Source organism: Eretmochelys imbricata, chromosome 1 (genome assembly GCF_965152235.1).
Source record: "Eretmochelys imbricata isolate rEreImb1 chromosome 1, rEreImb1.hap1, whole genome shotgun sequence".
NCBI lineage: Eukaryota > Metazoa > Chordata > Testudines > Cheloniidae > Eretmochelys > Eretmochelys imbricata.
In genome coordinates, this window is record NC_135572.1 from 14,267,295 (window position 1) to 14,287,338 (window position 20,044).

Here is a 20,044-nt window from a genome sequence, read left to right on the forward strand (position 1 = left end):
AAGGTGGTGCAGAGGGTGAGACATCAGGTGGGGATTTGAGTGCAGGGAGCTCAGTGGGGGTACAAGGGCGGGGGTCCAGAGGCAGGGGGTTTGGGTGCAGGGCTGCTCCTGATGTAGGGGTTGAGGTTCATTGGGGTGGGGTTCAGGTATGGAGGGAGAGGGAGGTTCTGGGTTTATGGGGTGAGGCTTGGCGGGTATCTGGGTATGCGAGGTCCAGATGCACAGGGGTTGAGTGGATGGGGGAGCAGCTCCCCATACAGTGACTCCTCCCCCAAGCACTAAGGAGCGATGGGGGCAGGAAGCAGGGGAGAATGCTGAGCTTCCTGCAGCTGGGGGAGGTTTCTGGGGGTGGGTCTGACACAGCTCCAGCCACTCCTTGTAGGGGAAGAGGAAGTCCCGTCCTCTCCTGCCTCCAGCCCAGCCAGGACTAGTAGCTGATACCGGCTCAGGGTAGGAACCACTGGCTGGGGTGTCCCCAGACCAGCAGTGATTTACCTCTCTGCCGGCTGCTCCACGTGCCTGAAACGATGTACCTGCACAGCTAGAGAGTAGTGTGTGAATGCTCTTACAGCTTCCCTTTGTTTCCCTGTCAGAACATCATTTTTCTGTGGGGAAGCAAAGAAATCTGCAGGGGACATGAATTCTGCGCATGTGCAGTGGCGCAGAATTCCCTCAGGAGTAATATTCAATCACACTTGAGCAAGCAGGATTATATCCAGCAGAGGGCAATGGTTCGCATACAGGACCTGGGCTTCTGGAGACCATTCCAGACTCAGCTCCGTCTGCCTGTGAAGTCTGCACACAAGGTTATACTGCTAGGTTTATCTTCATTGAACAATCTGTCAAGCATTGCTCAACTTTCCCACTAATGTGTTGACTGTTTGTGTGCTGTGGATTAATGAGCATATCAGGCAGTGTTTAGACAGAGGAGTAATGGTACTCAGGCGGAAAAATGGGCTCTTAAACCTTCAGTAGATAAGGATTAAGTGATCAAGGCAGCAGGTAGAGTGGAGGCCCCTGTAAGCCTTGTCGTTACTAAATCATACTTAAACGCAGTAATACACTGCTCTAACCCACTGCAACACAACGACGTGCGCTGGGATAATGGAAATGCATTGCTCATGTCCCTGTTTAACAACATGCTAGAGAACTGTCATTCATTCCTTGATTCCAGATCTTGGAGAACACCAGAATATTATACGTTTGTAGGTTTCTGTTTCTGTGTTCTATGGAATCCAGACAAATGACAGACAGCTGCAATAGCTGCGACTTCCATCAAACCCTGTTAATTTTAACCCACCCCTCCCTAATCCATGGTTGTGCCATAGACATTAAGCTTTCTGGGGCAGGGGCTGTTTTATTACATGCTTGTGCAGCATCTAGCACAATGGATCCTGAGCACGGACTGACGACCCTCGGAACTACCATAATAACAGTCCAAGGGTTCTCAAACATTTTCATAGCATGGACCACATCTAAACAGAGGGAGCTCAATAGAGATTTCCCTTCCCAGTCTCAATCAGATAACGTCCCTGTGTCAGCTACAGCAATCACTGAGGTGGAAAGATAAGGTAACTGTTCAGTTAAGCCAAGATTGTTAGAAGCCTCCAGTGATGTTGGGTGACACCTCAAAGAGGCCCGATTTTCAAAGCCCTTTCTCAAAATCAGACCCCTTTAAGGAACCGAAATCATTAGTCGCTTCTGAAAATCTTGGCTCAAATGGATGTTTAGGTACATTAGTGCAGTTTAACAGCTAGTGATAAGGGGGATGGAGCTAGCAGCATGAACCCGACACGTGCTCTGCAGCCCCACAGTGTTCCAAGGTCCTGTGTTTGGGCACCTTTGGCATAATCCATATCTGGGCACTTCCTCTCGTCTTGGAGAGATTCAGGCCTGTTACTATAATAATTCTATTACCTCAAGAAGAACCTTGAAAAGCCCTAATCAGTCATTCCTTCAGCCCAAACAAACCCAGTTCTCACCATTCCCTTGACTCCGTCCTGGGCTTTCTTTCAACAGCAGTTTTACTCCATAACTCCACACATTTCGACGCCACCTTTCACCCACTTGGGATAACACAAGATTGCAACCAAGGGAGAGGCTCAATTCAAGACAGCCCTGAGCCTTGCTCTGTAGAGGATGCTGAGCGACCTCGCACACACCATTGCAAAGGGTTTAAAGACAATCCTTCCCTAAATGTCTTAGAGGGCTGGAGAAATTGCCTTTCCCCACTAGCCAGGCTCTCCCCAAGACCCCTCCTCCCAGCTAGCAATCTGGGAACCGTAGGATGTCACGATGTCCCACAACATGTGGTCATGACCCTCCCCACATTGGTCTGAAGCACTAAAGTCATGCACAGTCAGTTACCTAGAATTATTGCTGCTCTGTAATGGAATGAGTCTCATCCAAGCAGAGCTACTGGGTGAACTTGGCCTTGGGACTTACCTGTGGATTCCATCTGCCCTGGAGAGAGTCCAGAGGAGGGCAACAGAAATGATTAGGGGGCTGGGGCAAATGACTTACAAGGAGAGGCTGAGGGAAATGGGATTATTTAGTCTGCAGAAGAGAAGAGTGAGGAGGGATTTACCTGAAGGGGGGTTCCAAAGAGGATGGAGCTCGGCTGTTCGCAGTGGTGGCAGATGACAGAACAAGAAGCAATGGTCTCAAGTTGCAATGGGGGAGGTCTAGACTGGATATTAGGAAACACTATTTCACAAGGAGGGTGGTGAAGCACTGGAATGGGGTACCTAGGGAGGTGGTGGAATCTCTAGCCTTAGAGGTTTTTAAGGCCCCGTTTGACAAAGCCTTGGGTGGGATGATTTAGTTGGTGTTGGTCCAGCTTTGAGCAGGGGGTTGGACTAGATGACCTCCTGAGGTCTCTTCCAACCCTGATATTCTATGATTCTATGATTCCTTTGAAACAAGTGAAAATCAAGGTGCCCTAGTTAACAGACCTTCAAGTGAACATACCAAAATTCATCCAGCCACAGAACCCCTCTCCCCTGCCCCCCAGAGTCAGCCTCTACCCAGGAATGCAAATTAATAAGCAAATGGAGGCTCTTTTGGGCCTGTTGGGGTTTTGTTAGATGTTTTAATATAAAGCAGCTAAAAGAAGGAGGACTATGCACTTGAGCCATTCCCAGAGCACTATTTATAGGGGAGGGTTCTCAGCGTTGTTGTGTTCTTTGGAGAGAAGGGGCAGGCCTGTGATTGGGGTACAGGAGAAAAAGTCAAGAGATCAGAGTTCTATTCATGCCTCTAAGTGACTGTGTGTATTTCTGCTCCAACCCCTGCCCCCCATATCTGCCAGCTTGACATAAGACAGGATGCCAAGGGGATACAGTCACAAATACTCTGAAGAGCTTTGAAATCCTTTTGATGGAAGGTGCTAATGCTGAACAAAGAATTATTGGCCACACTTTATATCAGGGTACATTTATAAAGGGTTGACACACTGATTCATTAATATTATAAGCATGTTACATGTCCGTAACATGTAGTATGTGTTGTAACTGGTTATAAGTACAGCAGTAGAAAGTCATAGAGATGGTTACAGCCAGGGTTGGAAGGACTCAATTTTAATTGGTAAATGTCGGTAAATGTCAATGTCATCATACAGACACAAACCAATGAACAGTTACTTCCATCCATAATAACAGAAATGTATAGATAGGCAAAGTAAGAAAAATGCTGTTTGAGAACTTATTAGAATAGAAATCCAGAGATTTTGACTTTCCAGTTAGGCTTGTTACAAATGCACTAGTGAATTAATAGTAAAGACAGGTATGGTTTGTTGATTTGAGGCTATTTTATTTACTTTGTATATTTTGACATGTAATGTTGATGAGTTGTATTTTAATGGCTTATAAAGCTTTAACTTTTTGCATCTCAACATCTATTGTCATCAAATAATTGTCTGACCCCCCCACAATTTACCACAACTGTGAACATGTAAAATCGATAATCTAAAAATATGCTTAAAATACACATCGATATTATCTGTCAAAATGATAAAAGATCAAATTCTGCCAAGCCTAGTTACAACAATCTAGAGCAACTAACTATTTATTAACACATCTAATGCTCATTTATTAACCCTTTAGAACTTAACATACATTTAACTTAATAATAATAATAATAAATAATAATAATTAATAATACATGTAGTTATTAAAGGGTTTGGCTAAAATTTGCCATGTTTAGCTAATGCAGATCAGGGCAGTGCATTAATCCCAATGCATCAGGCTTCCTTTGGCTCTTCATTTAAATCCCTCTGAAAAAAACTACTTCCTCCTGTCCCGTGTCAGTGTAACATCATTGTCATGATATCCCTGTCCTCTGGGGATCTCTGTGCATTCTTGCCTGATATTTGTCCATCCAGCATTACAGGGGAGATTATTTTTGAGGAGAAGGATGGTCCAGCATTTAGGGCATGTGCTTAGCCCTCAGGAGTCAGAGGTTCAATTCCCTACTCTACCACAAGAGTCCTGCGTGACCTTGCACACGTCACTTAGAACTGGTCTACAATGAAAAGTTACGTGGGCGCAGCTACATCTCTCAGGGGTGTGAACAATCCACACCCTTGAGACCCATAGTGAAGCCGACCTATGATGTAGACACTGTTGACCTAGCTGCTGCCTCTTGGGGATGTGGATTAACTATAGTGATGGGAGAATCCCTCCCGTCGCCATAGTGTCTACCCTACAGCACTATCACTGTAGCATTCTAAGGGGAGGCCTAGCCACAGGCCAGGTCTACGCTAGGAAATTAGGTCAGTATAACTATGTCGCTCAGGGGTGTGAAAAATCCACCCCCCCCCCGAGCGACGCAGTTAAACCGACCTAACTCCCAGTGTAGACAGCGCTAAGCTGATGGGAGAATTCTCTCATCGACAAAGCAACCCCGCCTCTTGGTGAGGCGGAAGCACCGCTCCCGTCGGTGTAGGTAGCGTCTTCACTGAAGGGCTACAGCAGCGGGGCTGCAGCGTTTTAAGTGTAGACCTGCCCTTTGTCTCTCTGCGCCTCAATGGGGCTAATGTCAAATGGGGCTAATGTCAAATGGGGCTAATAGCACTGCCCTACCTCACTGCGGTATTGTGAATCCGTTAAAGATGGTGAGGTGCTCAAGGCATAGAGCTGTGTCTCATACAGTGCCAATCACAGCAATTAAAGAAAAACATTTTGTTCTTTTCACGCATCACTCTCAACACCCTTTCGAGGATGGCAAGGCTCATTACCCCAATTTTGCAGGTGGGGAAACTGAGGCATCAAGCAGTGAATGGTTTTGCCCAAGGTCACACAGCAGGTCATTAGTAGAGCCAGTCCAGAGACTCACTGAACCACATTGCCTGTGGGCCACTTTGCTTCCATAGGAGCACTAATGACTTGACAAGATTCTCCTTCCCCCCCCACCCCACCCCAATTATTAGGAGCAGATTAGACAAACACCCGTCAGGGATGGTCTAGGTTTACTCGGTCCTGCCTCAGCACAGGGGGCTGGACTTGGTGACCTCTCCAGGTCCTTTCCAGCCTGACATTTTTATGATTCTGTTATGACCAGGACTTTGGGACAACTGAAGTAGAGCCAGAGACTCAAGCCAAGGACCTAAGGCGTGATGGGCAGAGGACTCTGAGAACTTAGTGAGTGTTGTGCATTGGCTCACCCAGGCTGGATGAATCCATGACCTTCCATAAAACACACAACGTCCCTCTTTGGGATTGAAACATTTTGGTGTTTGTGGGACTTGCTGCCACACCACACAGACACAAAGCCCCCACCTGACCATGCTGGTTCTTTTTGTTACAATGACTTCTGGTGTCTGCCAATAGGCTCCCACTCATGCTGGATTAATAGACAAGGAGATCTCCTAGAGGCCAGAGGAAATGGAAGTGAGCAGCTGATAGCAGGGAAGACTAGAGGAATAAAACAAGGAGAATGGAGAGAGCTGATTTTCATAGTTCAACTCCCTGGTTAAGTTTATTTTTCCCTTGATGGGAGCTAGCTTTTTTTTTTTTTTTTTTGGTCACAGACCAAGGCACCGACCAGACCTGGCTGGCAAAGAAGCAGCATTTGCAGTTTATAAACACATGGAATGCATTGCTCCCTGGGAGATAAGGTACAAACCCAGAGACCCACAGCTGGAGCCACTGAGAAAACACTCCAGGAGGTTCATTCTTTCTTGGTAATACAAAAGCATGTCCTAAGAACATGTCCCATCTGGCTGAAGGGCAAAGGCGTGTTATGGGGCCCCCCATGCTATGCACAGCAGACAGCGCACAAAGAACTGGGGATCAGCAACACTGAACAGCTTAGAGGTAGAAAATAAACACCGGTTGCAATTAACGTAATGCAGCCAATGAAGTGAACTGTAGCTCACGAAAGCTTATGCTCAAATAAATTGGTTAGTCTCTAAGGTGCCACAAGTTCTCCTTTTCTTTTTGCGTAAGCTTTGGGGGTGCCTAGAGCAGCACTGCAAATCCCACATGTCAAAATGTCATGGGTCAGGCTCCAAAAATCATAAGATTAGTTTAAAAGTACAGTGCAGTATGGCCAACCCCAAAGGTTCAAAAATCAGGAGTCTGACCCCAAAATCTTGAGACTGGCCCCAAAATCATGAGATTTTTTGATGATTATATTGGGGTTTTTGGGGTTTGCGTTTTGATTGTTGAACTCCCCCTACCCATCCCCAGCAGGTGCCTGGGACAATTAGTGCTGTCACTGCTCTCAAATTTATTAATGTGGCTTTGCCCCCCGACACCCCCCCCCCCCCGTCTCAGCCTCATCTCCGCCCCTCCTGTAGCTCCTGGGGCTCTTCACTCCCCTATCCAGATCTGGGGGGGTAGAGGACCCATCCCGTCACTCACAGGAGAAAAGGCCAGAGGAGAGACCAGCGCTACCCTGAGATGCTGGTGTCTTTCTGCTCCTGCTTCCCTTCCTGCAAGAATTTGGGTTGCTGGGGAGGGGCAAGAGAGTTCTGCCTGGGGCAACCCTTCTCTTCCCCGGGAGGCAGGACAGTGGGGAAGGCAGCCAATCAGAGGGGTTTTTCCCCCAGGCAGGGATGAAATTGCCTGGAGGTGGGGAGCTTTTTGAGTTGCTGCCAGATGAGCCCCAGCTGAACTTGTGAGAGTTGGTGGCACTGAGCATGTGCAAGAACAACAGCAGCTGAAGATGCCCTGACATGGGAGAGCCCTGGGGTGGGGCAGAGATGGAATAAGGGGCCTTTCTGGGGCATGCAGGGATGGGGCCAGATCTTGCTGCCCTTCAGCAGTCCCCACCCACATAACAGCCCCTTGAGGACTGCTCGGGCCAGCAGAGTTTAGAGCACCATAAATAGCTCCCCACTCCTCAGCTGTACTCTGAGCTATGGACTAGAGAGCAGTAGAGAGGGGCTGGTTCCCCTAGGAATTATGGCTGAGTCCAGAGTGCTTCTTGGCTTCATGCCGGCCTGACTCTTCATCCCTTTGCACCATGTGTAGCCATTGACACAAGTACAACGTGGCTGTAAAATGCTAACAGTTAGGAAATAGCCCCGATGCTACATAAGTTTCAAAGTTATCTTGTTTCCCTGACCTTTCTTATTATTTAGATACTCCAGATCCAAATGACCTCTCACAAACTGTACTTCAAAGCAAATAGTTCTTTTTTAAAAAAATGTTTGCATTTCTCATTTCAAGTTTTAAATTTGCTCTGAAAAATTCTAAAGGCTCTCTGGGGATTTTGGGGTTGTTCCCTGAGGTTGGCTAGTAAACGTTCTGCATTGTTGCCAACTCTCACGCTATTTGGAGTTTTTCTTAAAGCTCCCAGCTGCTGGAGTCATGGGATTATGGGGGACTCTCAGCCTTCATTAAAAAAAGGTTTCTAGTTCTCATGGCTGTGGGGGGAAGCTTGAAAACATAACCTAAAGGCTCAGAAACCAAAAGGCTAAATAAATGAAATCCCAACTTTAAAAAAAAAAATCTCATGGGTTTTGGGGCCTGCCTGACCATTTTTATATGTGTTTGGTTGGCAATATTGCTTTTGAAGATCCCCTGCTTTCCAGAATACAGCCTCACTAGTGAAAGCAGTGTGGCCCAGTGGGGCAAGCACTAGCCTGGGACTCTGGAGACCAGCTTTCGAATTGCCAGCCTGGCTGCTACATGACTTTGAGTGAGTCATTTCACTTCTATGGGCTTGCTTCCCTGTCCATAGAACAGAGATACTGATCCAGATCTCCTCTGTCAAATGCTCTGAGATCTCCTGACGATAAGAGCTAGGGGTTGGTCTTATTATTGAATAGTTTGAAATGGCTTGGACTTGATGTATTTCCTTATGACATTTTTTGATTAATTAAGTGCTCGTTAAATGAGAGGAGGTGCCAGCAGCCTCGCCGGCATCTCATGATTTATTATTTGTATTCATAGATTCATAGATACTAAGGTCAGAAGGGACCATTGTGATCATCCAGTCTGACCTGCTGCACAATGCAGGCCACAGAATTTCACCCACCCACCCTTGCGAAAAACCTCTCACCTATGTCTGAGCTATTGAAGTCCTCAAATCGTGGTGTAAAGACTTCAAGGAGCAGAGAATCCTCCAGTAAGTGACCCATGCCCCACGCTGCAGAGGAAGGCGAAAAACCTCCAGGCCTCTTCCAATCTGCCCTGGAGGAAAATTCCTTCCTGACCCCAAATATGGCGATCAGCTAAACCCTGAGCATGTGGGCAAGATTCACCAGCCAGATACTACAGAAAATTCTTTCCTGGGTAACTCAGATCCCACCCCATCTAATATCCCATCACAGGCCATTGGGCCTATTTACCATGAATATTTAATTACCAAAACCATGTTATTCCATCATATCATCTCCTCCATAAACTTATCAAGTTTAATCTTAAAGCCAGATAGATCTTTTGCCCCCACTCCTTCCCTTGGAAGGCTATTCCAAAACTTCATTCCTCTGATGGTTAGAAACCTTCATATTGCATTAGCATCCAGAGGTTCCAGGGGAGCTTAGGCTCTGTGGTGCTAAGCACTTTAGATACAAACAGCGAGAAACAGTCCCTGCCTACAGTTCAAATAGCCACGACGCACAAGTGGTGAGAGAAAGGAAGTGTTATTACCCCTGTTTTACAGAGGAGGCCCTAAGCACAGGGGGGATTAAGTGGCTTATCCAAGGTCACATGGGGAGTCTGTGGCAGAGGAGGGAATTGACTGCAGATCTCCTGAACGATTTCCCACTGACCAGTAGCAATCTGACAGTGCCAGCTTCCACAGTGCGATCGCATTCGCTTGGCCACCGTCCGTGCAACTCTCACTCTGGTGTCCCTGCACCGGAGGGCTGGGGTGAGCTCAGCACACAGATCCAGGGATGTGGCCTTTTGTATCCCAGAGTTCTGCAGCCACTGTTCATCATCCCAAACCTGCATTACGGTGCGACCAAACCAGTCAGCGCTCGTTTCTCAGGCCCAGAAGCGATGCTCCACCGTCTGCAGCTGCTCCGGGAATGCCACCCACAACCTTGAATTGGTTTTCAGTGTGTCCTTCAGCAAACTGTTCTCCACGAGATCATGTTCCCCCGTTGTTGCAGTTCTTCATGCAGCTCTGCAAATACGAGAGGATCGTTTGTCCTGTGTTCGCAGCATTCGTGGCAAGGATGCAGAGCCGTGCGGGCTCCGTGCTTCGGGCAGACACTTGAAAATGCCACACGGGTTTGGGGGATTTTTACAAAAGGCGTGAAAATTATGGAATCCAGATGGCATTATGGGATGGAGAAAACTGCATGATGGGAACTTAACCCCTTGCTTGCAGTCACCCTGCCTGACTCGTTTCTGCCCCACCAGGCATTGTGAAGATTTCCCAAAAGACAGTGCACCAGATCGTGGCATGCGGCACGTGGGGACGCCTACTGTGCTTCGACACAAGCACTCCCAGTGAGTACGTGTAGTGCGGACGCAATGCGCACAAGCAGTATACTAACCCCGGTGGCTTCACGCTGACGAAACTGGTGTCGACCAAAGCTAAGAGTGTAGACGTTGCCTCAGCTCATTGCCTTAACCACAAAATCAACTTGTCTCTGTGGGAGGTTCCCCCTACTGTTGACCTCAGTCACTTACATCAAGGTACAAACGGTTACCCTGCGCAGAGCTGAAGGCTACGGTTAGACCAGGGCTAGCTCACCGTGTTGACTCTGACCCCTTTCCCCAATCCAGACAAAGCCAAAGAAAGCTGGAAGAATATTGAAAACACAGCATGAAAGCACTTTTCCGAATGTACTGGGCTGCTCTCTAATCTATGGCACCTCATTGCAGGCTCAAGAGATGACACTGCTGCATAACCCACCCGTAAAGCATACGCCAGCACAGCCGTACACCAAGTGACTGGAGAATTTCAGTGCACGAGCACTGTTTGGCGTGCACATGACGACTGATGCCTGATTCCCCTGTAAAACACATGGATGCGAATCAGGAGAAACTGCAAAGACATCAACAGAGCTACATTGGTGTCAGACGGTTGTAAAGGAAGGGGGGGAAATCAGACCCTGATGTTTTTATGCCAGGTGAAACACTCTCAGCAGCTCCTGCGGACTAGTTCCAGTAATGACCAGATTTCCAGACCCCAAAGATAAACTTCATGCAAATGCAGCAGCCCTGCGATAACTCTGGGTCAGAGGCAGGGCCGTGCCCTGTCTCATTCAAACACGCTCAGAGCTTCACCCACTGGGCATGAGTGATAAATCATCATCTTTCTTTTTCTGGCGGGTGTCACTTCATGTGCCTTCATCAATCATTGGCTGGAGGGAAAGCAGCTGATATTCTGCAGAAGGGAATATCTGAGCCTTTAATCCAAAGACAGAGTGTGTGAAGGATTGATCTGCTGCAGCCTTAGGCGCTCTAGAAATTAATCAAAAAGAAATAAATAGCCCCAGCTTCCTGAGCAAATGCCAAGAGGTGAAATAAACACCCCCCCTTGCCATTTCTAATGGACACGGGATCCTTATTCACTTCCTGCCCTAATTGATTGTGTAGTTTTATTGTGCACTATGAAACAGCTGCCATGTGGCACCCCAGAGGTGCTGCCTTGTAGCATTAGGTGAAGTGGTTCCTATAGGTTTTGTAATGTTCTTTGAGATAAAAGTAATACTGATTCCTACAAGGGACCTATTATCTACAGAGGTCAAAGAAGGACAAATATCTTTGCTGCCATTTTATGATGGGAGAAACTGAGGCATGGAGAAGTGAAGCGTCTTGCTCAAGGCCACACAGTGAACAGGAGGCAGAGCTGGGAAACAGAGCTCATCTCTCCTGACTCCCAGACCACTATCCTGTCCCCTGCTACATAAAGCTATTCCTGGTAACAGCTGTTATTTTTAAAGTACCAACGCGATGCTCTGCTTGTGCGAAATCAAGGCACAGCCCGTGACCTGTGGAGTTTATAATCTGAGTGGGCAGGTGAAGATCAGACCCCTCCAGGATGGTGATGAGTGAGAGCCAGACTTGGCCCGGCAGCAGCAGAGGGATGTGCATGAAAAATCCCGCTACCCTGGATGTCTGCACAAAGGCTGCCCGCAACAACAACCTCTAGGAGCACAGGCTGTGCTCACCCTTGCTCCTCATCATGGATCAGGGAGCAGGGCCCCCAGCAAGCCAGTCTCTGGGCAACCTAACCAGCACAGCTGGCCAGTAACAGGCAAGGCAGCCTGACTGGCCGGAAGAATCAGCAGATCAGCTCTTAAGGCGAGCAGCAGCTGCTCAAAGTCCTTGCCTGTGGCTGCAATAGCACGCAGACCCAGCCTTGCCTCACTCTGATAACCCAGTTCTGACCCTTGGCTCCAATTCTTGGCGGCTGACTCCTGCGCCAACCTCTAGGCCTGACTCTTGCTCCAGCCACTAGGCATGACTGCCCACATCCCGGTCATTAACACAATGCAAAGGGAACAGAGGGCTGGGAAGCAGGGGGCCACCTTCTTCCCCCCACCCCCTTGCACCAGCCCCCAAAGTGAATGCTCCCGTGCGGGGCTGATGGAGTGGGTAGCTCAACCTGCTTCCAGTGCACATGGAGCAGTCCCTGAAGCCTGCCAGAGGCACAATCCCTGGGGCTCATCCCAGGACAAAGTGCAGTGCCACCCTGACCACCTCCCCAGGAAAGTAGCATATTTGCCTTGATTTAGTTTGCATGGAAGATAGAGGGAGGAGCAGAGGTTGCCGGAGGGAGGAGTTTGGAAGAGCCACTAGGAAGTCCATGCACTGCACAGGGCTAATACTAGTTAATACTAGTTAATACTAGCTAATACTAGTTAATACTAGTTAATACTAGTTAATTGTACTAGTTAATACTAGTACAATTGCAACAACTCTGTAAATAGCTCTCTTCATAACGAGTCAGTTTTCTTTTGGAAACATGGAGTCCTCTCATAGAATCATAGACTCATAGGCTTTAAGGTCAGAAGGGACCATTATGATAATCTAGTCTGACCTCCTGCACAACGCAGGCCACAGAATCTCACCCATCCACTCCTGTAACAAACCCCTAACCTATGTCTGAGCTATTGAAGTCCTCAACCCGTGGTTTAAAGACTTCACGGTGCAGAGAATCCTCCAGCCAGTGACCCGTGCCTCACGCTGCAGAGGAAGGAGAAAACCCCTCAGGGCCTCTGCCAATCTGCCCTGGAGGAAAATTCCTTCCTGACCCCAAATATGGCGATCAGCTAAACCCTGAGCATGTGGGCAAGATTCATCAGCCAGACACCCAGGAAAGTAACAGTAACTCAGATCCCACCTCATCTAACATCCCATCACAGGCCATTGGGCATATCTACTGCTAATAGTCGAAGATCCATTAATTGCCAAAATTAGGCTATCCCATCATATCAGATCCTCCATAAACTTATCAAGCTTAGTCTTGAAGCCAGATAGGTCTTTTGCCCCCACTGCTTCCCTTGGAAGGCTATTCCAAAACTTCACTCCTCTGATGGCTAGAAAGCTTCGTCTAATTACCCAGCACACAGTAGCTTGTAAATGCATCTTACTGATACAAGTTTGAGTTCTTTGCAGAAAAAGCAAGCTTGGAAAAGGAATCTGAGCGACAGGAGGGTGGGGTGACCAGATACTGGGCCAAAGAGTGAATTCTAGGCATAGTATTTTGATTAAATACAACAGGGAGATTATCCAAAATTCCCAAGGAAAAGAAAGAAAAGCTGCCAAAATGCACAGGAATAAATAGCACAACAAAGAGGTTGGTTAAAAAAAATATCCAGGTAAATCTTTCATGCGCCTCTCCAATAACTGGGATCCACGAATTAGGAAAAGCAGTGTTGCCAATTTATAGCGATTTTTTTTTTAATCTTGTGTTTTTCTTAAAGCCCCAGCTCCTTGCGTTATCAGCTTGCATTTTAATTTTCAAAGTAAGTTGCTAACCCTGGTGGCTGCAGAGAAAGACTTGAAAACGTGATCTGAGGGTGACCTAATGTCTCAGAAACCAGAAAGCAACGGAAAAGAACCCACCAGTCATTAGTTTTTTAAAGAAACAAACAAAAATCCACTTATGATTTTTAAGCCAGTCTTATGATTCTGGGGGACGTGACTCATGATTCTTGAACAATGGGGGTCTGGCAACACTGCAAAGAGCTTCTTGAAGAGCATCATCTTCCTGTCATTCCAGGCACCCCTTTTTGCAACATGGCTCAAGGACATCCCTGCGTGATACAAGGAGACAAGGTCATTCTGCTGTTGTCACTCTTCCCCTGTAATAAACATCCTGATATGTATTTATTACCTTGGAAGAAGAGGAAGCAACTTGTATTGTCCCGTGTGTCTCTTCTCTATCGCAACAAGTTGACTGATTGTAAAGAGCAATCAAGTCATAACAGAGTGAATTACGGCCAGAGTTTGGTGCTGATGATGAGGTCATGGAACTTGGAGGGAAGATCACAGGTGGCAGGAGGGCAGAGTTTGGTTACAGTAATCAGTGGCCTTCAGGTATTTTCAGGACAGCTCAAAAAACAAATTGACTCTGAGAAATGCATCAACATTGTTCTTACTCGTTATAGCCTCTGCCTCACCACTTTTGCTGTGATCATAGCAGGCCTTGTCATCTGAGTAGGATGGGACCTCCTGGGCAGTATGTGGATGTGCGACCTTTCCATAAACCTCAGTCCAGTGCCTTACCCACAACACCATCCTTCCTCTTATAACGGGGTGAGTCGCAATCCAGGTCAGACTCTGTCTCCAATATTTTGTGTTACACTCATAAGGGCTTGTCTACACGAGGAAGCTACTGCAAAATAAGCTAGGGTTGGAATTTAATGTGCCATAGCTATTTTGCAGGAGCTCCCCATGGGGGGTGGGTGGGTGCCGAGAGTGCCTTTGTGCAGCTTAATTTAATCTTCTTACAAAGTGGAGACCTGAAGTCTGTTCCCAGCTCTGCCACTGACCTGCCGTGTAACCTGGGCAAGTCACTTCCCCCCTTCTGTGCCTCTGTTTCCGCCTCTGCCTGTTGTCTCTCATGTCTGTTTTGATCGGAAGACCTTTAGGGCAGGGGTGTGTAAGTACATTGCCTAGTACAATGGGACTCCCGTCTCAGCTGGGTTTTCTAGCTCCTTCCACAGTCATTTTGTGCGAGACAATCAATCACAGCAGCTTTTAAATGAAGAGTGCAATGCGACTTCAAAATGTTTAACGTTGGAACCTACCGCACCAGATGAAGTGGCAAATGCTGTAACTGAAATGAAAAATAATAAAGCCCTAGGCCCAGACAGAATCCCTACTGAGGCATGGAAAAGTTTGGAAGACATGGCATCCATCTGTTGACATCCCTGTTCAACCAGGAAATGGGAAAGAAGCCAAACGCGTGGAGGAAAGGAATCCTGGTGCCTATATATAAAGGAAAAAGTGATGCTGGGAACTGCATAAATTATAGAGGTATAAAGCTGATGAGTCATTCAGTGAAACTGTGGGAGACAGTTATCGATAAGAGACTGAGAAGTGAAGCAGTTACTAGAGCTAAACAATATGTATTTGTGCAGAGAAGGTAGACGACTAGTGGAAAAATGTAGAGAGAAACAGAAAAATACCAGCATGATCTGGAAATGGCATCTGACCCAGCTTTTCTAAAGACAAGCCTGGGAGCTTAAATTCATAACTTTGCTAGCCACTCAAAATCATGGTCTTAATAAAGACACTGGATCTGTATGGCTTATTACAACAATCCCGTTAACACCCTGTAGTCATAGGACAAAAAAGGGGGTAACAGCCCATTTCACCTTGGATGGTCCCTTAGAATCTGTGCTAACTACTTTTGCTAAACTATCAGTTCTATCTTGTATTTAGCTGTGACACGCTAAGGCCATGTCTACACTAGAGAGCTTACAGGAGCTTACAGGCGCGTAGCTGCTCTGTGCCGATGGGAGAGAGCTTGCCCGTCGACCTAGCTGGCCACGCTGGCGCTTCTGTGGGTGTGACTTACTTTTTTTCACACCCCTGAGTGACATAAGTTATACCAGCATAAGTGGTTGTGCAGACATAGCATACGTACCTTTCCCAGACCTGAAGCAGAGCTCTGTGTGGCTCTAAAGCTTGTCTCTCTCACCAACAGAAGTTGAGCCAATAAAAGATAGTACCTTCCCCTGCCTTGTCTCGCTAATATCCTGGGGCCGACATGGCTACAACACTGCATACCCCTGAAGAATGTGTATATTAGAGACAACTTCAAAGTAACACCCATAAACAAAAATGGGAGCGGGCAGATGGTTTGGTTCTGTGAAGAGCAGCCCTGACAACGATGTGAGTGAGGAAGTCCAACAGGTCAAGATGGAAGAAAAAAGACAGATGCCCAAGAAGAAGTGGTGGGATGTCATAAAGGAAGACATGTGAGCACGGGGCGTGCTAGAGGATGGAGCACTTTGGTGGGGTGGGACGCGTAGAGCGGACCTCATTTGATGGGATTAACGCCAGGAAGAAGAACCACCAATCAGAGCTTTTCATTAGTAGAGACTAGTAAACCAGTCTGAACACATAAAACATGACCCAGAAAACAACAGACAGGCCTCACCAGTCACCCATTGATACGCTGCATGACCACTTGGGCAACTTGCCCTTGGCTTCGTTTTCTGGTCATCTTGTGGCTGAGCAAACAGCAAAGCCTTGGCCTCATGATCAGCATCCAAAGCTAAACGGCTGACTTTGAGTGAGCCCAAACATCTCTCCTCCCTCCCGGATACCATCGCTTCCCTTCCACATCTGGATCACGCTTCACGCCAACACTCGGCTTCCCAGGCCCTGGGACATTGCCATTTTACTTTATCTCAATGTTAGTTATAAACGTCAATGCATCCAAAAATAATAGTAAGGAAACAGGCTTGTGTAATTAAAGGTGATTTTATCAAAGCATGTGCCGTGGGACGAGGGCCACGGTGGGGCCTCACTCAACGCCCAGTGTTCTTTCTGTTGAGTTCAAAAGTCCAGCAGTTTCTTACGTGGAGGCCAGTTGTGTATGAATAGGGAGCTCAGGCCCCAAAAGTGTAACCCGAGCTCACAGAGAATGACTCAGTTCCTCTCTGAACCACACTGAGGCTTAGGAGCCCCCTACTGCCTTTTTGTTAACAGAGCTGAGTGGTTTCGCTCAGACAGTAGACACTCGTGGGGGTTTATTATTATTATTCATTTAAGATCCACAGGGGCTGGGTTTGATCCTCACTTCCAGTGACCCAACCCGGGGCTGTCATGTTACAAAAGCACGTTCAACAGCTTTTAGTCCTTGCACTTGGCCTAGTAGCTAGAGCAATAGACTGGGACTCAGGAGACCTCATAGACTTTCAGGTCAGAAGGGCCCATCATGATCATCTAGTCTGACCTTCTGTACATCGCAGGCCACAGAACCTCACCCACCAACTCCTATAATAGACCCCTGGACTCTGGGACTCTAAATAGCAAGGCTAACCTGAATTTTCACCTCTGGATCAGATCCTCAGCTGGTGTCAATCAATGAGATACTTCCAGGAACTATTACTGTCTTCCCAGTGTGGTGCTGGAGGCATTCATTGTGGTGCAGCCGGCATTAGTTTCAAAGGACTAACTCAGCTCTGCCGCCTTTCTCATGGGACTTGAGCGTGGTACCATGCTGTGCCTTATGGGTGTGATCTGAGGCACCCTATAATGCTGCTATTAACTTAAATACAAGAGACAGCAACTGGCTCCAGCCCCCGTCTGAACACCTACACCACAATTAAACAGCCCCTTAGCCCGAGCCCTGCGAGCCCGAGGCAGCTGGCACAGGCCTGCTGTGGGTGTCTAATTGCAGTGTAGACTAGGGTGAGCAGAAGCAAGTGTGAAAAATTGGGATACTTTTTTTGGGGGGTGGTAGTTGCGTATAAAGACAAAGCCCCTAATATCAGGATGGTCCCGATAATCGGGACGTCTGCTCACCCTAGTGTAGACATACCCTCAGTCCGACATTAAGCATCTTGCTTAGCTATAGCAGCTTTGCGGCTTATAGGCTGCAGCCATTAGAGAGCAACATGGTCACATATTTGAATAGGTTTGAGGGTCCCTCGGTGGTCCGGTGGCAGTGGTTTCTGTCTTGCTTTCTTGTGTGCACCCTCGCGAACACACGCACACACATCAGTGCCAGATTGTTCCATTTGGTTTCTCTTGGTTGCTTGAGAATGGAACTGGGTCAGGAGGGTAGAAGTGAACAGCAAACCCGCACCTTGTTTTCGGGATGAGATTTGCACTTTCACAGCCATATAAATATGGAGCTTTCGAATGGGAAGAGTAAAACTGTAATGTAAGGCCAGTGGCCTGGCGCTCTCTGCTCCCATTTATTGGTGAATGGGAGAAGAATAGCTTCAAAGCTGCTTCATCTGCATACACTTTCTACCCAGAATCCCTCCAGAGCCACTTTGGGAGCCACTATAATTGTATGTAACCTCCAAATTGGGTAATGGGACTGAAGTGAGAGATGAGGGGGTGGGGGGGTCACAGCTTCTAGGTTGTTGTGAAGGGCTTATATGCTACTGGTTTCCTGCTGAAGATTCTGTACTATTGAAAGGTCTTTGGTAACAGAGATGATCCTGAGACACATCCTTGATGGGGTGGGGTACAGTATGAAGAGGGCTCTGTGATACTGACAGACCAGGTGCCAGGTTATGTTCAAGGCCCAGGGCCTCCGTGAATGCTGACAGGTGCACAGCTGGAAGCAGTCAGGATCACCTACTAGTTACCACAAATTATGCAGTCGAGTTTCCCGCATTTGGGGAAATCGCAGGGGTCAGCACACCCGCAGCGCAATGGATGAGCCTCACCCTGGAGGTGTTAGTGCTACGAGGCTGTGTTTAGTGTTTAGACTTTATGAAATGCTTGCAGGATGTTGCGTGTATTAATCCTACTTACAATATCTCTATCCCATGGTATAAAGTTATACTGAGTGTTTGCATTGCAAATCTCTGTAACTGTGTAACTCACCAAACAGGAAAAGCAGCATTAATTAAGGTAAAGCGCTCGTCCTGCACATTGAAAGCAAATGAGGCATTGTGTAGCATCAAAGGAAAGAGACCTTGTTGACTGCATTCCCAACTCCCTCCAGGAAGGGGAGCCCTGCACATGAACTCATCCCATCCGCTTGGCTTCTGGGGTGAAGGGGATAAAAATCCCCAACAAGGAGAAACTGGAGTCATTATGCTGTCTGGCGTCTGAGGGGCAAAGCTTTCTAAACATAAGCAGGAGGTCCCCAAATGGGGACTGGCATGGGTCAGCCCTAAAGGACATATAGAGTCCTTATTAGATAAGCTTCCATTACCTTTTTAAATCTAAGGCTCTAAGTCGTGTATGTGTGTTTCCTGTTTTAACCTTGTAAATAACTCTCATTTCTTTTCTTAGTTAAAAGTCTTTAGTTAGTTTATTACAGGACTGGCAACAGGCGTTCTCTGTGGTTTGAGATCTGAGTACAAATGACCTGGGGTAAGTGACTGGTTCTTTGGGACTGGGAATAACCTGAATATTGTTGTGATTTTTGGTGTAAAATGACCATCTATCACAGGGGTGGGCAAACGTTTTGGCCTGAGGGCCACATCGGGGTTCTGAAACTGTACGAAGGGCTGGGTAGGGAAGGCTGTGCCTCCCCAAACAGCCTGGCCCGGGCCCCCATATGCCCCCTCCTACTTCCTGCCCCCTGACTGCCCCCCCTCAGAACTCCTGACCCATCCAACCCCCCCTGCTCCTTGTCCCCTGACCGCTCCCTCCTGGGACCCCCTCACCCCTAACCGTCCCCCTGGGACCCCACCCCCTATCTAACCCCCCCCTACTCCCTGTCCCCTGACTGCCCCAACCCCTATCCACATTCCCACCTCCTGACAGGCCCCCCCAGGACCCCACCCCTATCCAACCACCCCCTGCTCCCTGTCCCCTGACTGCCCCCTGGGACTCCCTGCCCCTTATCCAACCCCACCGCTCCCCAACCCCTTACCATGCCGCTCAGAGCACCAGGACTGGCAGCTGAGCCACCCAGCCAGAGCCACCCATGCCGCTGCGCTGCCCGGCAGGAGCTCACAGCCCCGCTGCCCAGGAATTGGCGGCTGTGATTGCAGAGCCATTGGCCATTATCTTTGAAAACTCGTGGCGAACCGGGGAAGTCCCGGATGACTGGAAAAAGGCTAATGTAGTGCCAATCTTTAAAAAAGGGAAGAAGGAGGATCCTGGGAACTACAGGCCAGTCAGCCTCACCTCAGTCCCTGGAAAAATCATGGAGCAGGTCCTCAGAGAATCAATCCTGATGCACTTGCATGAGAGGAAAGTGATCAGGAACAGTCAGCATGGATTCACCAAGGGAAGGTCATGCCTGACTAATCTAATCGCCTTTTATCATGAGATTACTGGTTCTGTGGATGAAGGGAAAGCAGTGGATGTATTGTTTCTTGACTTTAGCAAAGCTTTTGACACAGTCTCCCACAGTATTCTTGTCAGCAAGTTAAGGAAGTATGGGCTGGATGAATGCACCATAAGGTGGGTAGAAAGCTGGCTAGATTGTCGGGCTCAACAGGTAGTGATCAATGGCTCCATGTCTAGTTGGCAGCCGG